This window comes from Osmia lignaria, chromosome 1 (assembly GCF_051020975.1).
Source record: "Osmia lignaria lignaria isolate PbOS001 chromosome 1, iyOsmLign1, whole genome shotgun sequence".
NCBI lineage: Eukaryota > Metazoa > Arthropoda > Insecta > Hymenoptera > Megachilidae > Osmia > Osmia lignaria.
The window spans coordinates 9,044,802-9,066,356 of NC_135032.1; the positions used below are offsets into that span (position 1 = coordinate 9,044,802).

General features: G+C 54.1%; 1 non-coding gene and 2 pseudogenes across 1 annotated transcript; all 3 read right to left on the reverse strand.

Annotated features, from left to right (window-relative positions):
* Positions 1–1,210: 1,210 nt before the first annotated feature.
* LOC143305376 (U2 spliceosomal RNA) lies at positions 1,211–1,387 on the reverse strand (annotated as a pseudogene).
* A 6,845-nt stretch (positions 1,388–8,232) lies between these two features.
* Positions 8,233–8,428, reverse strand: LOC117606381 (U2 spliceosomal RNA). Its single transcript, XR_013062254.1, has one exon. It is a non-coding gene; the product is annotated as a U2 spliceosomal RNA (small nuclear RNA).
* Positions 8,429–15,215: 6,787 nt separating this feature from the next.
* LOC117606376 (U2 spliceosomal RNA) lies at positions 15,216–15,392 on the reverse strand (annotated as a pseudogene).
* Positions 15,393–21,555: the final 6,163 nt, after the last annotated feature.

A 21,555-nucleotide genomic window follows, 5' to 3' on the forward strand; every position in this document is an offset into this window, starting at 1 on the left:
TCGGGACGGGGGTGCCCCTTCATTACAGAAGGGGCACGGAAAGGTTTCTGGTGGGGGGAAGGTTATAATGACTTCGTTGCCCCGGGCGGTGCAACTCGGCTGGGGGTTCGTTGTCGAAGTCATGTTAATATATATATATAATAGAATAAATAAATAAATAAATCAATAAAATAGAATAGTCAATTAAGTAAAATAGAACGATAAATACTAATATAAAATGCAGGGACTCCCGAGTCAGTGGTTAAAACCTAGTGCTAGAGAATAAATAGGTAAAATAAAGTAAAGAAGTAAAATAAGATAAAAGAAAGAGAACTAAAATCGAGGAATAAAACGGGAATATATACCTAAATGATAGGTATATACGTCGCGAAGATAAAAATAAAATAAAAGAAAATAAATAAAACAAAGGTAAAATCAAAATAAATAAAAAAGAAATAAAAGATAAAAACCTTAATCTAGTGACTAGATTAGATCGAAAAATAAAAGAAGCAAAAACGAACGAAACGAAAGGACGACCGTGCGAGTCGCTCTCCGCGATAATTTGCAAATTAAATCTGCAGATTACCGCACACAGGGGACTAAACTGTGGATATCGAGTTACACAAGTTGTAAAGGGACCCGTGTACCTCGATAATTGATCGGAAAAAAGCTAATTACTCTACTGCAAATAGAAAAATTTCTAGCTAAATAGCTAGAATAATGGAATAAAGTCTACCCGTAACGGTCTAAATGTCTATATTTAGCCTATACGGGAGCACAAAAACTACAGCAAAAAGTGGATTTCGGCAAGTCGGTTAGTGGGACAAACAGCTGTTATCGGTTTAAACGACCAGCGTTCTCACGGATAACAGCTAAACATAGAATCAAAACAAAGCAAACGCGAGCAAAGCCGCACCGGAATCGGATACGGCGCGAAAGGGTTTCGATATATCGAAACAGTCCGCCTGGAGTCGACAGCGCTTTGCCTGCTCCAGGTGGCACCACTCTACAGTAACGCTACACTACGAAAAACCACCACCAGACTCCCAAGCTCCACTTACCGCGCAGTCAGTCGCCGCTGTGCTGAGCGAGTCGCACCGCCGTTGGAAAAGCCAGACGCGAGCGCGATCGCGGATAAAAGAATACAAAAAAGCACTAGACTAGAATAGAAATAGAAAAGAGGAGTCAGAATATTTTAGAAAGAAAGAAGAATGCAATGTGTTTTATGTAGTATATGTGGGCCGCGTCCTGCGGCACTGCAAGGCAGGTACGACCCGTGTCGGAGTCGGAGCAAGCCCCGGAGTCCGACCAATTCCAAAAATAAGGTTAATATTCTGACTCCCCGATGGGGAGTGTATCAGATATTAAGCTGATAAGAACAGATAAAGGCGCTTTATTTTCAATACATGTTTCCTCCGGGACGAGTCCCTGAGGTAATACATTATTTTCCGCAATTTATGGGCCTAGCCCTTCATATAATATAGGAATAATTAATGCAGCAGGGACATTTTACACTGCATGCGTCGAAAGTTATAGAATGGGAAATAGAGTAGATTTCATATCATTTGGCTGGTAAAAAGAAGGGGCTACTAGCCCTGGCGACTAATCTTCTTTTGGTTTGTCGTTCAGCTAAACGCGCAACAAGAATAGCAATAATACTTTATGTAAAAATAAGATAAATAAGATTAAAATAGATGTATAAACATAAAAGAATGGAAGTAAATGTAGGTATAAAAATATATGTAAATAGTCGAGCAGAATATAAATGAATATCAGGAGCACCGTTGAGTATTTTACCGGAAAAGAGAAGAGAGGAAGGCAGAGATGTTTTAAAATGAGCACGCAATAAATAAATCACCAAAAGCACATAAAACATGTGTAAGCAGACTAGATAGAGAGAATGGATTATTTCAGAGTATATATATTGCGCTCGACTATTCCGGTGCTCCTGTAGGTCGAGGAGATGAGGGCTACCGGGCCTCGCCATCCGATTCCACGGCTCCATGGTCGTTATAATTCTCTATAGTATCAGTACTGGACACCGTGTACTGTCTAATTCCCGAGACATGTTCCACGTAGATGTCTCGGGACCATCCAATAGTTTCAGCGATCATAAGTTTTCGCATTAACGATGCGTATCGCGGCGATATACGTAAAAGTTCCAGGAGGAACTCGTTCCCCGGATCCCAGGCGCCCAGGGCGCCCACAATGAAAGCATCTAGGTAGACTTTGTAGCCGCGCCCTCGTAGGGAGTCTGCAAGATCTTTATATTTGTTAATTTTTCCCATGCGCGCATGTACGATGGCCTGCATCGTATTTTCGAAGGGCACGGCTACATCGACCAGTACAATGGTCTTCGACGCTTCGTGCGTGACCACGATGTCCGGGCGAAGCGCCGAAGACTCTCCTGTCGCCCCGGGGACACGCCTGTTGATCCGGATCTCACCGGGAAGCCGGATCGCCTTACTCAACCTCAGGACGAGGTTGTCGTGCCGTCTCTGCCTGGCGGCAGAATGAGGACCGCAGTGGCAGAGCACATGAGGAAGGCTTTCCAGCGTGTATCCGCATCGCCTGCAGCGCTTATCATCGCTCCCCCATCGACGGGCTCCGTTTAACGGGAGCACGCCGAGGCGGGCGCGATGGATAAACCTCCAATCAGCAAAGCGGATAAACGCGCCACCCCTCATGAAGCGATTGCTCGCCGCATGTTGGGTGGTTGCCTGGAAAACCTTACCTTGGTCCGGCTTCCGAAGAAGCGAGGACACATAGTGCTCCGTCACTGCAGCCCTCATCCTGGTGATGACGTATGCCTTGGCAAGGGGCGGCACGACTACCCGACGTCCGTTTCGGGATTCCATCACAATCGCGAGTTCAGCTCGATCATCGCACCACTCCCAGCGAAAACCGAGACGCGCTCCGGATCTCAGCGCGACGGACCGCACCCTCGACCAAAACGACGAACGACCAGTCGTTGGTCTTGACCAGTCCCCTGCCAAAGAGCCCGACAGGTACTGGGCAAGATCCCGATCAGTCGGAGCTCGACGAAGCTTCTCGCTCGCGGCAGCTTCCAGCGTGGACCTCGCGATACGAGCCACGACCGGGTCCTTAGCATTCAGCATCCTGAATGCGTGGGCCACGGCCGTGACCTCAGCGAGGTCTGCTATCGGAGGGAGTCCACATCCTCCCAGTGACGGGGGAATGTGGACTACCTCCGGGCTAGCGCGCTGGGGCAAGTGGAGCCATAGCTTAACCGTCCGCTTGATAGCTTTGTCAAGCTCCGACAGGATCGTTCGCCGCATATTGGCTCCCCTCAGCAGGAAATCGAGACGCGGGACAATAAATGTCGCCAGCGCCTCGACTTTCTGCCAGGGGGCAAGGAGTGAACGGTCCAGCGCGCCCAGATCCTCTAACACGCCTCGGATCGTGGTGTAGGGCGTCTGATCAAGCTGAACCCCGGTTGGGATCCCTAGGTGTTGGTAAGACTCTCCTTTTTCCAGAGCCGGAACGGGTTCCTCCTGGATACGGTACACGGTGTCCAGTACGTCGTCCCGGCCTCTTATGTGTAGGGTTGCACATTTCTTTGCATTAAAGGCGAGACCCAGGTTGGCTGCAATCTTTTCAATTTCTCGAAGCAAAGCCCTCATCTCCTCTTCGTTCTCCGCCAGCAGCGCGATGTCGTCCGCGTAGGCGAGCTCCACAATCCTTTCTCCCGCGATGTTGTACCCTGTAGTGGAGTCTTCGGCTGCGCGGACGACCGGTTCTAGCGCTAGATTAAACAGGATAGGGCTAAGGGGGCAGCCCTGCTTTACTCCCGATCTTATTGGAATTCTATCTGTGTACCCCTCAACGGTACGGACCCTCGTCGCGCAGTCTGTATACATACTGGCGACGATATTTGTCATCGCCCGCGGCACCCCGGCGTTGGAGAGCGACTCCAGGATAGTGGCGTGCGGGATCGATCCAAAGGCATTGGAAAGATCCAGCCACGCCACCACCAGTTCCCCCTTCTTCCTCCGGGCGTCGGCGATGCATTCCTGCAGCACGAAGTTGTGCTCAAGGCACCCCTCGTACGGCAGGAAGCCCTTCTGGCCTCGTGAGAGCCGTCGGTTTTGTACGGCCCAGTGAGTGAGGCGGTCGGCCATAACAGCGGCGAAGAGTTTCGGCACAGTATCACCCATCGCGAGTGGTCTCCAGTTGGACAAGTCATCCCGGTCACCCTTCTTATAAATAAGAACGGTGTTTGACTCCTTCCAAACGCGCGGAATATGCTCCATCCTGAGACAGGCGTTAAATAACGCCGTTAGGAGCGTGGCGCCTGGGTCGGCATCGCGCAAATCACCGTAGGTCACGCCGTCGGGACCCGGAGAAGATTTCTTCATCCGGTCCAGGCGGCGGCTCACCTCGGTGGCCGTACATGTCGACACCAGAGCGTCACTCCCCTGTGCTGTCTCGTAATGGACAGTCGGGAGGGGCCCCGCGCGATCCCGGAGAGCATACATATCTGCGAAGTGTCGCTGGACTACGTCCTTCGACACCTCACAGTGTGGAGAGGACCCTTTCAGGACCTCCCGCACCGCACGCTTCCGGTTCGCACGGAACAAGCGCTGAATGCGCGTCGCCTCCCGAACATATTCCTCGCGGTTGGCAGGAGTACCGGTCGTCGTCGAACTGTCCCTCGGACGGTGAGACTCGCCTTCCCTCCTCGCAGCCGGTCGTGGCCGGCCACCCCTCCCACTGGTGGCTGGATTTGCGGCCCGTTCGGTATCCACGACCCGATGCTTAACGAAGAACTCCGCCACTTTCGCAGCGAAGTCCTCCAGCGCCTGAAGCGTCGTCACCGTTTCGGCTTCCTCAGCGAGACCTGCCCTTTCGACACCTATCGCTGCCCTCGTGCTCCTACGGAGCCCTTCGGGTCGGTCGGTGTCGAGGGTCGGTTCGTCGAGTCGGCCGGCGTGTGAGACGGCATCAGGGAGCCGTGTGTCCCGACGCGGGTCGCGCCCTCTCCGGGATCCCCGGCGCTCAGGTGAATTTGGGGGCGTCACTCTCCCCCGCCGGTGCGTCGCGGGCGACTGTGGGGCCCGACCCCTAGGGGGTACTCGTCGTGCGGTTGTTTCGCGGGTGCTTCTAGTGTTAATACTGTTAATGGTGCCCCCTCGGCCCCCCCTGCTCAGCCCGTTCGATCTGAAAACAGAGCCCCGGTTTGACCCGGGGCAATTAGTCGCGCTGCTGGCGATAATACTTAACCTAGGACGATCACAAGAACAATGACTAGAATTATTATTAAAGTCGATAGGGCTAGTAGCCCTATCGACAGTCAGTGGCCTACTCCGAGACCCCTGCTCCGCCCCCGTAGGGGACCTTACCACGGGTGGCTCCCGGGCCATTTCCTCTTCTCGTTGCTGTTGTTGCTGCCGTGGCTGCCGCGCCTGCGTCTTCGGTGACGGGGTCGTCAAAGCTCCCTCCTCTTGCTGCCGCCCAGCCCTTCTCCTCGTGATCCGCGGCGTGACGTCCCGCCAGTCCTCCTCATCTTCATTACCTCTTGTTCCTCTTCTTCTTCCTCCTCCTCCTCCACTCTTCATTTCCTCCACCGGCGCCGCTGGTACCGCTGGCGACGCCTCGGCTATAGCAGGGAGAAGATTTCTTCTCCCGATGCGCCCTGTATTGGGGGACGGTAAGGTGGTAGGTCCGTCCCCCCTCACCTTCTCTCGTGTCACCCCGGGCGACATAGTCTTCGCCCGGGTACTCCTTCTCATCACAGGGCGCTCCTCTGGCGTCTTCTGGTTGGCCATGTCGCTCACCGTCGCACTTCCCATTGGCGGGCTCCTCCTTTCCCCGTTCCTTGTCCTGGGGGGGGTCCGAGGTGGCTCCGTGGTTGCCCTGGCAGCCCGCGCCCTGGTCATCGGCGCGGACTCCAGGAGCACCGTATCCTCTTGAATCCTCTTCTTGAGCCCCCTCGGCGAGGTTCCCCCCCCGCTCCTTCTTGTTGCGACGGTGATGACGGCCACCGGTTTGCTATAGACCGAGGTCGTCGTCAGGGTCAGTGTTCCCGCCGTCACGAAGGTGCACGTCGCGACCACCGGCCTGGTGGGGGGCGCTTGGGCTGTCGATGCGCCCCCAGATCCATCTTCTCTTGACACGGGCGGGAGGGAGGTTGCCCGTGTCATCCTCCTCGTGGTCATAGTGGTTGTGGTCGACGACGTGCTCCTCGTTACTTCCGCATACGTGACGGCGGGTGTCACCTTCCTCGTGACGATGATGGCGGTTCGTTGGGGCGGGCCAGGTTGGGGAGGCTCCGTGGTGGCCCGGGTGTTTCTTCTGTTCGCCCCCGGGCTCTTTTTCTTCTCTTTTAGAGGGGGGGTTAAGGTGGAAGTTACTCCCCCGCTTGGCCTCCTCATTGACACTGGCCCGCCGCTGGTCCTCTTTGCGGCGCCGGTCCCCGCTGGTGGGGTGGTGAGGTCCACGGTCGGCGGGGCGGCGGGACTCCCCGTGGATGGAGGTCGTCCATCGGCGGGGCTGGACGGCGTCCCGCTCTTCCTAGTGGTTGTTGTCGCTGTCTTCTTAATAGCCCAGCCCGTCAGTAGGTTTCTCCCCGTCACCGATGAAGTAATTACAGGTTTCTTCTTCGGCGCAGTCTTGGTTTTGGCAGCCACGGTGGTCCGGGAGTTGGTTAGGGTAGTTTTAGCGGCGCGCGTGAGCGCGCCTCCACCCGTGGTGGTCCCTGCCGCTTCCATCGGGGACGGAGAGGGCCTCTGCGTCATCTCGACCGGTGTCGCGTCTGATTGGGGTCGCTTCTCGGCTGAATCACCCTCAGCCGGGGTTGCACTGCCGCCGTCATTATCATTTCTACTACTACTACTGCTTGTGCTGGCCGGCGGCCGCGCCCCAGCGGCACGAGGCTCTGCACTACTTTTGTGTGAGTCTGCGTGGTGTTTCCTCACTTTCTTCAGTGCGTATACACTGTCGTCTGTGAAGGAACACACCCCGCAGACCCACTTTCTTTTTGCGCTGGGATGGTGGATGCGCAAATGCTTCCCCAGGTCCTCGTGCCGCTGGTACACGGCCGACCGGATCCAGTTGGACGGCACCCCTACGTTGCAGAAGGGGCAGGGGAATGTCTCGGGGAAGGGAAATGTTATTACAACGTCATTTCCCCTGGCAGTGCAGCTCGGCTGAGGGCTCGTCGCATTACTCATATTAAAATAAAATAAATAGTAAAATAAATAAATAAATGTATAAAATCGAGTAATAGTCAGTTGATTAAAAAAGAAAAAGTGTAGGGACTCCCCAGTCAATAATTAAAACTTAAAACTAAGAGAATAAATAGATAAAATAAAATAACGAAAATAAAATAGAAAGAAAATAAAATCAACAAATAAAAACAAAAACGGGTATATATACCTATGGTATATACGTCGCGGAAATAAAAAGAAAGGAAATAAATAAACGAAAATAAATAAAAATAAAAGTAAAATAAATAAATCAAAATAATAAAAGAAAACCTTAATCTAGTGACTAGATTGAGATCAAAAGAATAAAAACAAAACGAACGAAACGAGGACGACCGTGCGAGTCGCTCTCCGCGATAATTTGCAAATTAAATCTGCAAATTACCGCACACAGGGGACTAGACTGTTAATATCGAGTTACACAAGTTGTAAAGGGACCCGTGTACCTCGATAATTATCGGAAAAAGAATGATTAATCTACTGCAAATAGAAAAATTTCTAGCTAAATAGCTAGAATAATAGAATAAAGTCTGCCCGTAACGGTCTAAATATCTATATTTAGCCTATACGGGAGCACAAAAACTACAGCAAAAAGTGGATTTCGGCAAGTCGGTTAGTGGGGCAAACAGCTGTTATCGGTTTAAACGACCAGCGTTCTCACGGATAACAGCTAAACATATAATCAAAACAAAGCAAACGCGAGCAAAGCCGCACCGGAATCGGATACGGCGCGAAAGGGTTTCGATATATCGAAACAGTCCGCCTGGAGTCGACAGCGCTTTGCCTGCTCCAGGTGGCACCACTCTACAGTACGCTACACTACGAGAAACCACCACCAGACTCCCAAGCTCCACTTACCTACCGCGCAGTCAGTCGCCGCTGTGCTGAGCGAGTCGCACCGCCGTTGGAAAAGCCAACGCGATCGCGGATGAAAGAAAATAAAAATACAAAAAAAGACTAGGAAAAAGAGAAGAGGAGTCAGAATATTTAAAAGAAAGAAATAGAAAAGAAAATATGCTTATAGTAGTATGTGTGGGCCGCGTCCTGCGGTAATGCAATACAGGTGCGACCCGTGTCGGAGTCGGAGCAAGCTCCGAAATCCGACCGTTTTCAAAAATGAGATTAATATTCTGACTCCCCAATGGGGAGTGTATCAGATATTAAGCTGATAAGAACAGATAATTGCGCTTTATTTTAACAATTAATGTTTCCCCAGAGGCGAGCCTCTGGGGGGGTACATAAACAACAGTCTAGGGCGTAGCCCTTCAGATGGCAATAGATAGGAAACGAATAGTCTAATGCAGCGGGAACATTTTCCCGTTGCATGCGTCACGTTTAACATATCGTGCGAGGTTCGCCATTTAAATATTGAAAAGAAGGAGCTATTGGCCCGCTTATGTCTTCTTTGTTAGTATAATTATTAGTTATGCACAGGTGCATGCGAATAGATATAAATAAAAAATAGATGTAAAAAAATAGATATAGATGCACATGTATAAGGAAATAGCAGGGACATAAGTAGCGCAGGTAGAATAGAGAGAAGTAACACCGATAAGAACACCGAGTAGAGCCTAGGCTGAATGGGTTGACAAAATAAATATAATAAGAATAGAAGAATAAGAAGAAAGAAAAGAAAACTAAAAGAAGAGAAAAAGACAAGGCATATTGCGCGTACTTTACTCTCGGTGTTCAGACGTGGGGAGGAGATGAGGGTACGCGGGCCTCGCCTTCCAGTTCGTCGACGTTGACCCTGTTGCTATTATTATGGTTTTCATTATGGTTTTCAGTACTGGACACCGTGTACTGTCTAATGCCCGAGACATGTTCGACGTATATGTCTCGGGACCACGCGATTGTTTCTGCAATCATGAGTTTGCGCATTAAAGACGCGTATCGCGGTGAAATTCTGAGTAGTTCCAGGAGGAACTCGCTCCCCGGATCCCAGGCGCCCAGGGCGCCCACGATGAATGCATCTAAGTAAACTTTGTAGCCGCGCCCTTTCAGAGAATCTGCGAGATTTTTGTATTTATTAATTTTCTCTGTGCGTGCGTCTACGATGGCCTGCATCGTATTTTCAAAGGGCACGGCTACATCGACCAGAACTATGGTCTTCGACGCTTCGTGCGTGACTACAATGTCCGGGCGAAGCGCCGAAGACACTCCTGACGCCCCGGGAACACGCCTATTGACCCGGATCTCACCGGGGAGCCGGATCGCCCTACTCAGCCTCAGGACGAGGTTGTCGTGCCGTCTCTGCCTGGCGGCAGAATGAGGGCCGCAGTGGCAGAGCACATGAGGAAGGCTTTCCAGCGTGTATCCGCATCGCCTGCAGCGCTTATCATCGCTCCCCCATCGACGGGCTCCGTTTAACGGGAGCACGTCGAGGCGGGCGCGATGAATAAACCTCCAATCAGCGAAGCGGATAAACGCACCACCCCTCATGAAGCGATTGCTCGCCGCATGTTGGGTGGTTGCCTGGAAAACCTTTCCCTGGTCCGACTTCCGAAGAAGCGAGGACAGGTAGCGCTCCGCCACTGCGGCCCTCATCCTGGTGATGACGTGTGCCTTGGCTTGAGGCGGCACGACCACCCGACGTCCATTTCGGGACTCCATCACAACCGCGAGTTCAGCCCGATCATCGCACCACTCCCAGCGAAAACCGAGACGCGCTCCAGACCTCAGCGCAGCGGATCGCACCCTCGACCAGAACGACGAACGACCCGTCGTTGGTCTTGACCAGTCCCCGGCCAAAGAGCCCGACAGGTACTGGGCAAGATCCCGACCAGTCGGAGCCCGGCAAAGCTTCTCGCTCGCGGCAGCTTCCAGCGAGTACCTCGCGATGTTAGCCACGACCGTGTCACCCGCATTCAGCATCCTGAATGCGTGAGCCACGGCCGTAACCTCCGCGAGGTCGGCTATCGGGGGGAGTCCACATCCTCCCAGTGACGGGGGAATGTGGACCACCTCCGGGCTAGCCCGCTGGGGCAGGTTAAGCCATAGCTTGACCGTCCGCTTGATAGCTTTGTCGAGCTCCGACAGGGCCATTCGCCGCATGTTGGCTCCCCTCAGCAAGAAATCGAGACGAGGGACAATGAATGTCGCCACCGTCTCGATCTTCTGCCAGGGGGCGAGCAGTGACTGGTCCACCGCGCCCAGGTCCTCTAACACGCCACGGATCGTGGTGTAGGGCGTCTGATCGAGCTGAACCCCGGTTGGGACCCCTAGATGCTGGTAGGGCTCACCTTTTCCCAGAGCCGGAACGGGTTCCTCCTGGATACAGTACACGGTGTTCAGTACGTCGTCCCGGCCTCGTAAATGCAGAGTTGCACATTTCTTCGCGTTGAAGGCGAGACCCAAGTTGTTGGCAGTAACTTCAACGTTGTGCAGCATATCCCTCATCTCCTCCTCGTATGTCGCCAGCAGCGTGAGATCATCCGCGTAGGCAAGCTCATCGACCGTTTCACCCGCGATCTCGTAGCCACCGGTCGATTCCTCGGCTACGCGGAGTAGGGGCTCAATTGCGAGATTGAACAGGATGGGGCTGAGGGGGCATCCCTGTTTTACCCCTGATTGAATGGGGATTCTTTCCGTGTATCCCTCAGAGGTGCGGACCCTCGTCGCACAGTCTGTGTACAGACTGGCGACGATATTTGTGATCGCCCGCGGTGCCCCGGCGTTGGAGAGCGACTCCAGGATAGTGGCGTGCGGGATCGATCCAAAAGCATTGGAAAGATCCAGCCACGCCACCACCAGTTCCCCTTTCTTCCTCCGAGCGTCGGCGATGCATTCCTGCAGCACGAAGTTATGCTCAAGGCACCCCTCGTACGGCAGGAAGCCCTTTTGGCCTCGTGAGAGCCGTCGGTTAAGTACGGCCCAGTGAGTGAGGCGGTCGGCCATAACAGCGGCGAAGAGTTTGGGCAGGGTATCGCCCATCGCGAGAGGTCTCCAGTTCGACAAGTCATCCCGGTCACCCTTCTTATGAATAAGAACGGTGTTGGACTCCTTCCAGACGCGCGGAATATGCTCCATCTTGAGACAGGCGTTAAACAACGCCGTTAAGAGCGTGGCGCCTGGGTCGACATCGCGCAAATCACCGTAGGTTACGCCGTCGGGACCCGGAGAAGATTTCTTCATCCGGTCCAGGCGGCGACTCACCTCGGCGGCCGTACATGCCGACACCAGAGCGTCACATTCCTGTGCTGTCTCGTAATGGATAGTCGGGAGGGGCCCCGCACGATCCCGAGGAGCGTACATTTCTGCGAAGTGTCGCTGGACTACGTCCTTCGACACTTCACAGTGTGGGGAGGACCCTTTCAGGACCTCCCGCACCGCACGCTTCCGGTTCGCACGGAACAAGCGCTGGATGCGCGTCGCCTCCCGAACATATTCCTCGCGGTTGGTAGGAGTACCGGTCGTCGTCGAGCTGTCCCTCGGACGGCGAGACTCACCCTCCCTCCTCGCAGCCGCTTGTGGCCGGCCACCCCTCCCACTGGTGGCTGAATTTGCGGCCCGCTCGGTATCCACGGCCCGATGCTTAACGAAGAACTCCGCCACTTTCGCAGCGAAGTCCTCCAGCGCCTGAAGCGTCGCCACCGTTTCGGCTTCCTCAACGAGACCTGCCCTTTCGATGCCTATCGCTGCCCTCGTGCTCCTACGGAGCACTTCGGGTCGGTCGGCACCGCGGGTTGGTTCGTCGGGTCGGCCGGCGTGTGGGACGGCATCAGGGAGCCGTGTGTCCCGATGCGGGTCGCGCCCTCTCCGGGATCCCCGGCGCTCAGGTGAAGGCGGGGGGGTCACTGTCCCTCGCCGGTGCGTCGCGGGCGTCCGTGGGGCCCGACCTCTGGGGGGTACTCCTCCTGTAATCTGTTCGCGGGTTCTCGTGTTACTGGTTCCCCCTCGGCCCCTCCTGCTCTGCCCATTCGTGCTGAAAACAGAGCCCCGGTTTGACCCGGGGCAATTAGTCACACTGCTGGCGACGTTACTTATTCTAGGACGATCACAATCACATTGACTAGAATTATTGTTAAAATCGATAGGACTAGTAGCCCTATCGATAGTCAGTGGCCTGCTTGGAGGCCCCTGTTTTGCCCCCGTAGGGGTCCTTACCACGAGTGGCTCCCGGACCACTTCCTCTTCTTGTACATGTTGCCGTGGCTGCCGCGTCGGCGTCTTCGGTGGCGGGGTCGTCATAACTCCCTCCTCTTCCTGCCGTCCAGCCCTTCTCCTCGTTTTCCACGGCACGACGTCCCGCCAGCCCCCTACATCCTCTTCCTCCCCTAGTCTTCTTTCCTTCTCCTTTTCCTTTTCTTTATCCTTTTCCTTATCCGGCGCCGCAGTGACCGCTGGCGACGCCTCGGCTATAGCTGGGAGGATCAACCTCCTCCCGGGGCGCCCTGTAGTGGGGGACGGTAGGGTGGTAGGTCCGTCCCCCCTCGTCGTCTTCTCTTGTGTCGACCCGGGCGATAGAGTTTTCGCCCGGGTGCTTCTCCTTGTTACAGGGCGCTCTTCTGGTGTCCTTGAGGTGGCCACGTCGTTCACCGTCGCAGAGCCCATGGATGTTGGTGGGCTCTTCCTCATCTTGGTCGCCTGTCTTGTCCTGGGGGGGGTCCGAGGGGGCTCTGTGGTTGCCCTGGCAGCCCGCGCTCTGGTCGTCGGCGCGGACTCCAGGAGCACCGTGTCCTCTTGAATCCTTTTCTTGATCCCCCTCGGTGAGGCTCCCCCCCCGCTCCTTCTTGTGGCGACGGTGACGACGGCCACCGGTTTGCTATAAACCGAGGTCGTCGTTAAGGTCAGTGTCCCCGCCGTCGCGAAAGTGCACGTCGCCGTCACTGGCCTGGTGGGGGGCGCTTGGGTGGTGGATGCGCCCCCGGCTTCCTCTTGTTTCGATACGGGCGGGAGGGAGGTTGCCCGTGCCATCCTCCGGGTGGTCATCGTTGTAGTGACGGTCGACGTGCCCCTAGTCACTTCTGCATACGTGACGGCGGGGGTCACCTTCCTTGCAGCGGTGATGGTTCGTTGGGGCGGGCCAGGTTGAGGAGGCTCCGTTGTGGCCCGGGTGCTCCTTCTCTTCGTCCCCGGGCTCTTTTCCTTCACTTTTAGTGGAGGGGTTAGGGTGGAGGTTACCCCCCCACTTGGCCTCCTCATTGACGCTGGCCCGCCGCTGGTCCTCTTAGCGGCGCCGGTCCCCGCTGGCGGTGTAGTCAGGTCAATGGTCGGCGGGGTGGCGGGACTCCCCGTAGACGGAGGTCGTCCATCGGCGGGGCTAGACGGCGTCCCGCTCTTTCTGATGGTCGTCGTTGTCGCTGTCGCAGTTTTCTTGATTGCCCAGCCCGTCAAAAGATTTCTCCCCGTCACCGAAGCAGTGATCGTGGGCTTCTTTTTCGGCGCAGTCCTTGTTTTGGCAGCCACGGTGGTCCGGAAGTTGGTTAGGGTAGCTTTAGCGGCGCGCGTTAGCGCGCCTCCACACGTGGCAGTCCCTGCCGCTTTCATCGGGGGCGGAGAGGGCCTCTGCGTCAGCTCGGCTATAGCCGCGTCGGTGGGTCGCTCCTCGGCTGAATCCCCCCCAGTCGAGAGTGCACCGCCGCTGGTTCTCCCCGCTGGGGCAGATGACCGCGTCCCAGCGGCACGAGGCACCGCACTATTCGCATGGGAGTCTGCGTGGTGCTTCCTCACCTTCTTCAGCGCATAAGCACTGTCGTCGGTGAAGAAGCATACCCCGCAGACCCACCTTCTGCTAGCGCCATGATGGTGGAGACGCAGATGCTTGCCAAGGTCCTCGTGCCGCTGGTACACGGCCACCCTCATTCGGGACGGGGGTGCCCCTTCATTACAGAAGGGGCACGGAAAGGTTTCTGGTGGGGGGAAGGTTATAATGACTTCGTTGCCCCGGGCGGTGCAACTCGGCTGGGGGTTCGTTGTCGAAGTCATGTTAATATATATATATAATAGAATAAATAAATAAATAAATCAATAAAATAGAATAGTCAATTAAGTAAAATAGAACGATAAATACTAATATAAAATGCAGGGACTCCCGAGTCAGTGGTTAAAACCTAGTGCTAGAGAATAAATAGGTAAAATAAAGTAAAGAAGTAAAATAAGATAAAAGAAAGAGAACTAAAATCGAGGAATAAAACGGGAATATATACCTAAATGATAGGTATATACGTCGCGAAGATAAAAATAAAATAAAAGAAAATAAATAAAACAAAAGTAAAATCAAAATAAATAAAAAAGAAATAAAAGATAAAAACCTTAATCTAGTGACTAGATTAGATCGAAAAATAAAAGAAGCAAAAACGAACGAAACGAAAGGACGACCGTGCGAGTCGCTCTCCGCGATAATTTGCAAATTAAATCTGCAAATTACCGCACACAGGGGACTAAACTGTGGATATCGAGTTACACAAGTTGTAAAGGGACCCGTGTACCTCGATAATTGATCGGAGAAAAGCTAATTACTCTACTGCAAATAGAAAAATTTCTAGCTAAATAGCTAGAATAATGGAATAAAGTCTACCCGTAACGGTCTAAATATCTATATTTAGCCTATACGGGAGCACAAAAACTACAGCAAAAAGTGGATTTCGGAAAGTCGGTTAGTGGAACAACAGCTGTTATCGGTTTAAACGACCAGCGTTCTCACGGATAACAGCTAAACATGGAATCAAAACAAAACAAACGCGAGCAAAGCCGCACCGGAATCGGATACGGCGCGAAAGGGTTTCGATGTATCGAAACAGTCCGCCTGGAGTCGACAGCGCTTTGCCTGCTCCAGGTGGCACCACTCTACAGTAACGCTACACTACGCAAAACCACCACCAGATTCCCAAGCTCCACTTACCGCGCAGTCAGTCGCCGCTGTGCTGAGCGAGTCGCACCGCCGTTGGAAAAGCCAGACGCGAGCGCGATCGCGGATAAAAGAAAATAAAAAAAAGCACTAGACTAGAATAGAAAAGAGGAGTCAGAATATTTTTAGAAAGAAAGAAGAATACAATGTGTTTAGAGTAGTATATGTGGGCCGCGTCCTGCGGCACTGCAAGGCAGGTACGACCCGTGTCGGAGTCGGAGCAAGCCCCGGAGTCCGACCAATTCCAAAAATGAGATTAATATTCTGACTCCCCAATGGGGAGTGTATCAGATATTAAGCTGATAAGAACAGATAAAGCGCTTTTATTTTCAAAATATGTTTCCTCAGGGACAAGTCCCTGAGGTGATACATCATTGTTCACAATATGTGGGCCTGGCCCTTAATATAATATAAAAAGATGTAGGTTTAATGCAGCGGGGCCAACACCCGCTGCATGCGTCGCGGATCCTCAATATGCCAGATCATAATTAGAATAATAATAAAGAAGGGGCAAGTGGCCCTGGCAGCGGGACTTCTTTGCATTCTCAGTCGCCCAATATTTGCGCTAGAAAAAGCCTCAATATAAATATATAGATATATAAAATAAAAAAAAATAAAAATATATAAAATATAGATTGTAAAATAAAAAAGAATATAAATATAAATTTCAGTCAGCATGTAGAGGTAAATGTGGTGGCTGAGCAAGAATTAATGTAAGTGTACTTGGAGTAGAATAAAGAGAAAAAAAAAAAGAAAAAAAGGAATATGGGAATATGAGAAAATAAATAGATAGAACATAAGTACACTTAGCATTAGCATGAGGAACACCGACACACGTTTCATATTAATAGTAAAATAGTAGCTGGATAATAAATAAATGATGGGTATGTAAATGGAGCGATATTTGGTCGGTGTTCTTCATGTTCGAGGAGATGAGGGTTCCCGGGCCTCGCCCTCTATATCAGCATTAACTCTAGTATTATCGGTACTGGACACCGTGTACTGTCTAATGCCCGAGACATGCTCAACATACATGTCCCGGGACCACGCGATTGTTTCGGTTACCATAAGTTTTCGCATCAAGGATGCGTATCGCGGTGAAATTCTAAGTAATTCCAGGAGGAACTCGTTCCCCGGATCCCAGGCGCCCAGGGCGCCCACAATGAAGGCATCTAAATACACTTTGTAGCCGCGCCCTTTCAAAGAATCAGCTAGTTGCTGGTATTTGTTAATTTTGTCAAACCTTGCATCTACGATGGCCTGCATCGTATTTTCGAAGGGCACGGCTACATCGACCAGTACAATGGTCTTCGACGCTTCGTGCGTGACCACGATGTCCGGGCGAAGCGCCGAAGACTCTCCTGTCGCCCCGGGGACACGCCTGTTGATCCGGATCTCACCGGGAAGCCGGATCGCCTTACTCAACCTCAGAACGAGGTTGTCGTGCCGTCTCTGCCTGGCGGCAGAATGAGGACCGCAGTGACAGAGCACATGAGGAAGGCTTTCCAGCGTGTATCCGCATCGCCTGCAGCGCTTATCATCGCTCCCCCATCGACGGGCTCCGTTTAACGGGAGCACGTCGAGGCGGGCGCGATGGATAAACCTCCAATCAGCAAAGCGGATAAACGCGCCACCCCTCATGAAGCGATTGCTCGCCGCATGTTGGGTGGTTGCCTGGAAAACCTTACCTTGGTCCGGCTTCCGAAGAAGCGAGGACACGTAGTGCTCCGTCACTGCAGCCCTCATCCTGGTGATGACATGTGCCTTGGCAAGAGGCGGCACGACTACCCGACGTCCGTTTCGGGATTCCATGACAATCGCGAGTTCAGCTCGATCATCGCACCACTCCCAGCGAAAACCGAGACGCGCTCCGGATCTCAGCGCGACGGACCGCACCCTCGACCAAAACGACGAACGACCAGTCGTTGGTCTTGACCAGTCCCCGGCCAAAGAGCCCGACAGGTACTGGGCAAGATCCCGATCAGCCGGAGCTCGACGAAGCTTCTCGCTCGCGGCAGCTTCCAGCGTGGACCTCGCGATACGAGCCACGACCGGGTCCTTAGCATTCAGCATCCTGAATGCGTGGGCCACGGCCGTGACCTCAGCGAGGTCTGCTATCGGAGGGAGTCCACATCCTCCCAGTGACGGGGGAATGTGGACTACCTCCGGGCTAGCGCGCTGGGGCAAGTGGAGCCATAGCTTAACCGTTCGCTTGATAGCCTTGTCAAGCTCCGACAGGATCGTTCGCCGCATATTGGCTCCCCTCAGCAGGAAATCGAGACGCGGGACAATAAATGTCGCCAACGCCTCGACTTTCTGCCAGGGGGCAAGGAGTGATCGGTCCAGCGCGCCCAGATCCTCTAACACGCCTCGGATCGTGGTGTAGGGCGTCTGATCGAGCTGAACCCCGGTTGGGATCCCTAGGTGTTGGTAAGACTCACCTTTTTCCAGAGCCGGAACGGGCTCCTCCTGGATACGGTACACGGTGTCCAGTATGTCGTCCCGGCCTCTGATGTGCAGGGTGGCACACTTCTTTGCATTGAAGGCGAGACCCAGGTTGGCTGCGATACTCTCTATTTGTCGTAGAATGCTCCTCATCTCCTCTTCGCATTCCGCCAACAGCGCGATGTCGTCCGCGTAGGCGAGCTCCACGATTCTTTCCCCCGCGATCTTGTATCCTAAAGTGGAGTCCTCGGCTACGCGGATTACTGGCTCTAGTGCCAGGTTGAACAGTATGGGGCTAAGGGGGCAGCCCTGCTTTACTCCCGATCTTATTGGGATTCTATCAGTGTACCCCTCAGCGGTACGGACCCTCGTCGCGCAGTCTGTATACATACTGGCGACGATATTTGTCATCGCCCGCGGCACCCCGGCGTTGGAGAGCGACTCCAGGATAGTGGCGTGCGGGATCGATCCAAAGGCATTGGAAAGATCCAGCCACGCCACCACCAGTTCCCCCTTCTTCCTCCGGGCGTCGGCGATGCATTCCTGCAGCACGAAGTTGTGCTCAAGGCACCCCTCGTACGGCAGGAAGCCCTTCTGGCCTCGTGAGAGCCGTCGGTTTTGTACGGCCCAGTGAGTGAGGCGGTCGGCCATAACAGCGGCGAAGAGTTTCGGCACAGTATCACCCATCGCGAGTGGTCTCCAGTTGGACAAGTCATCCCGGTCACCCTTCTTATAAATAAGAACGGTGTTTGACTCCTTCCAAACGCGCGGAATATGCTCCATCCTGAGACAGGCGTTAAATAACGCCGTTAGGAGCGTGGCGCCTGGGTCGGCATCGCGCAAATCACCGTAGGTTACGCCGTCGGGACCCGGAGAAGATTTCTTCATCCGGTCCAGGCGGCGGCTCACCGCGGTGGCCGTACATGTCGACACCAGAGCGTCACTCCCCTGTGCTGTCTCGTAATGGACAGTCGGGAGGGGCCCCGCGCGATCCCGGAGAGCATACATATCTGCGAAGTGTCGCTGGACTACGTCCTTCGACACCTCACAGTGTGGAGAGGACCCTTTCAGGACCTCCCGCACCGCACGCTTCCGGTTCGCACGGAACAAGCGCTGAATGCGCGTCGCCTCCCGAACATATTCCTCGCGGTCGGCAGGAGTACCGGTCGTCGTCGAACTGTCCCTCGGACGGTGAGACTCGCCTTCCCTCCTCGCAGCCGGTCGTGGCCGGCCACCCCTCCCACTGGTGGCTGGATTTGCGGCCCGTTCGGTATCCACGGCCCGATGCTTAACGAAGAACTCCGCCACTTTCGCAGCGAAGTCCTCCAGCGCCTGAAGCGTCGTCACCGTTTCGGCTTCCTCAGCGAGACCTGCCCTTTCGACACCTATCGCTGCCCTCGTGCTCCTACGGAGCCCTTCGGGTCGGTCGGTGTCGAGGGTCGGTTCGTCGAGTCGGCCGGCGTGTGAGACGGCATCAGGGAGCCGTGTGTCCCGACGCGGGTCGCGCCCTCTCCGGGATCCCCGGCGCTCAGGTGAATTTGGGGGCGTCACTCTCCCCCGCCGGTGCGTCGCGGGCGACTGTGGGGCCCGACCCCTGGGGGGTACTCTTCGTGCGGTTGTTTCGCGGGTGCTTCTATTGTTAATACTGTTAATGGTGCCCCCTCGGCCCCCCCTGCTCAGCCCGTTCGATCTGAAAACAGAGCCCCGGTTTGACCCGGGGCAATTAGTCGCGCTGCTGGCGATAATACTTAACCTAGGACGATCACAAGAACAATGACTAGAATTATTATTAAAGTCGATAGGGCTAGTAGCCCTATCGACAGTCAGTGGCCTACTCCGAGACCCCTGCTCCGCCCCCGTAGGGGACCTTACCACGGGTGGCTCCCGGGCCATTTCCTCTTCTCGTTGCTGTTGTTGCTGCCGTGGCTGCCGCGCCTGCGTCTTCGGTGACGGGGTCGTCAAAGCTCCCTCCTCTTGCTGCCGCCCAGCCCTTCTCCTCGTGATCCGCGGCGTGACGTCCCGCCAGTCCTCCTCATCTTCATTACCTCTTGTTCCTCTTCTTCTTCTTCCTCCTCCTCCAGTCTTCATTTCCTCCACCGGCGCCGCTGGTACAGCTGGCGACGCCTCGGCTATAGCAGGGAGAAGATTTCTTCTCCCGGTGCGCCCTGTAGTGGGGGACGGTAGGGTGACGGGTCCGTCCCCCCTTCTCTTCTCTTGTGTCTCCCCGGGCGACATAGTCTTCGCCCGGGTACTCCGTCTCGTCACAGGGCGCTCCTTTGGCGTCTTCTGGTTGGCCATGTCGTTCACCGTCGCACTTCCCGTTGGCGGGCTCCTCCTTTCGTCGTTCCTTGTCCTGGGGGGGGTCCGAGGTGGCTCCGTGGTTGCCCTGGCAGCCCGCGCCCTGGTCGTCGGCGTGGACTCCAGGAGCACCGTATCCTCTAGAAGCCTCTTCTTGAGCCCCCTCGGCGAGGTTCCACCCCCGCTCCTTCTTGTTGCGACGGTGACGACGGCCACTGGTTTGCTATAGACCGAGGTCGTCGTCAGGGTCAGTGTTCCCGCCGTCGCGAAGGTGCACGTCGCGACCACCGGCCTGGTGGGGGGCGCTTGGGCTGTGGATACGCCCCCGGCTCCAACTTCTCTTGACACGGGCGGGAGGGAGGTTGCCCGTGTCATCCTCCTGGTGGTCATGGTAGTTGTGGTCGACGACGTGCCCCTCGTTACTTCCGCATACGTGACGGCGGGTGTCACCTTTCTTGTGGCGGTGATGGCGGTTCGTTGGGACGGGCCAGGTTGAGGAGGCTCCGTTGTGGCCCGGGTGCTTCTTCTGTTCGTCCCCGGGCTCTTCTCTTTCTCTTTTAGTGGGGGGGTTACAGTGGAAGTTACCCCCCCGCTTGGCCTCCTCATTGACACTGGCCCGCCGCTGGTCCTCTTTGCGGCGCCGGTCCCCGCTGGTGGGGTGGTGAGGTCCACGGTCGGCGGGGCGGCGGGACTCCCCGTGGATGGAGGTCGTCCATCGGCGGGGCTGGACGGCATCCCGCTCTTCCTTGTCGCTGTCGCAGTTTTTATGGCCCAGCCCGTCAGTAGGTTTCTCCCCGTCACCGATGAAGTAATTACAGGTTTCTTCTTCGGCGCAGTCTTGGTTTTGGCAGCCACGGTGGTCCGGGAGTTGGTTAGGGTAGTTTTAGCGGCGCGCGTGAGCGCGCCTCCACCCGTGGTGGTCCCTGCCGCTTCCATCGGGGACGGAGAGGGCCTCTGCGTCATCTCGACCGGTGTCGCGTCTGATTGGGGTCGCTTCTCGGCTGAATCACCCTCAGCCGGGGGTGCACTGCCGCCGTCATTATTATTACTGCTACTGTTGCTGCTACTTGCGCTAACCGACGGCCGCGCCCCAGCAGCACGAGGCTCTTCACTACCTTTATGTGAGTCCGCGTGGTGCTTCCTCACTTTCTTCAGTGCATAGACACTGTTGTCCGTGAAGGAACACACCCCGCAGACCCACTTTCTACTTGCGCCAGGGTGATGGATGCGCAAGTGCTTCCCAAGGTCCTCGTGCCGCTGGTACACGGCCGACCGGATCCAATTTGACGGTACCCCTACATTGCAGAAGGGGCAGGGGAATGTCTCGGGAAAGGGGAACGTAATTATCACATCATTTCCCCTGGCAGTGCAGCTCGGCTGAGGGCTCGTCATGGTATATAATTAATAAATAATAAAAAGAATAGATAAAATAAGTATATGACTATAAAATGAGCTAATAAAATAAAATAAAATAAAATAATATAGTAAAACCGTCAGCACTGATATAGAATAGGGACTCCCCAGTCAATACTTAAAACTTAGAACTAAGAAAATAAATTAATAAAATAAAATAAAGCAAATTAGAATAGAGAGAAAATAAAATCAACAAATAAAAACGGGTATATATACTTATGGTATATATGTCGCGAAAATAAAAAAAAGAAGGAAATAAATAAACGAAAATAAATAAAAGCAAAGTAAATAAATCAGAATAATAAAATAAAATAAAATAAAATAAAACCTTAATCTAGTGACTAG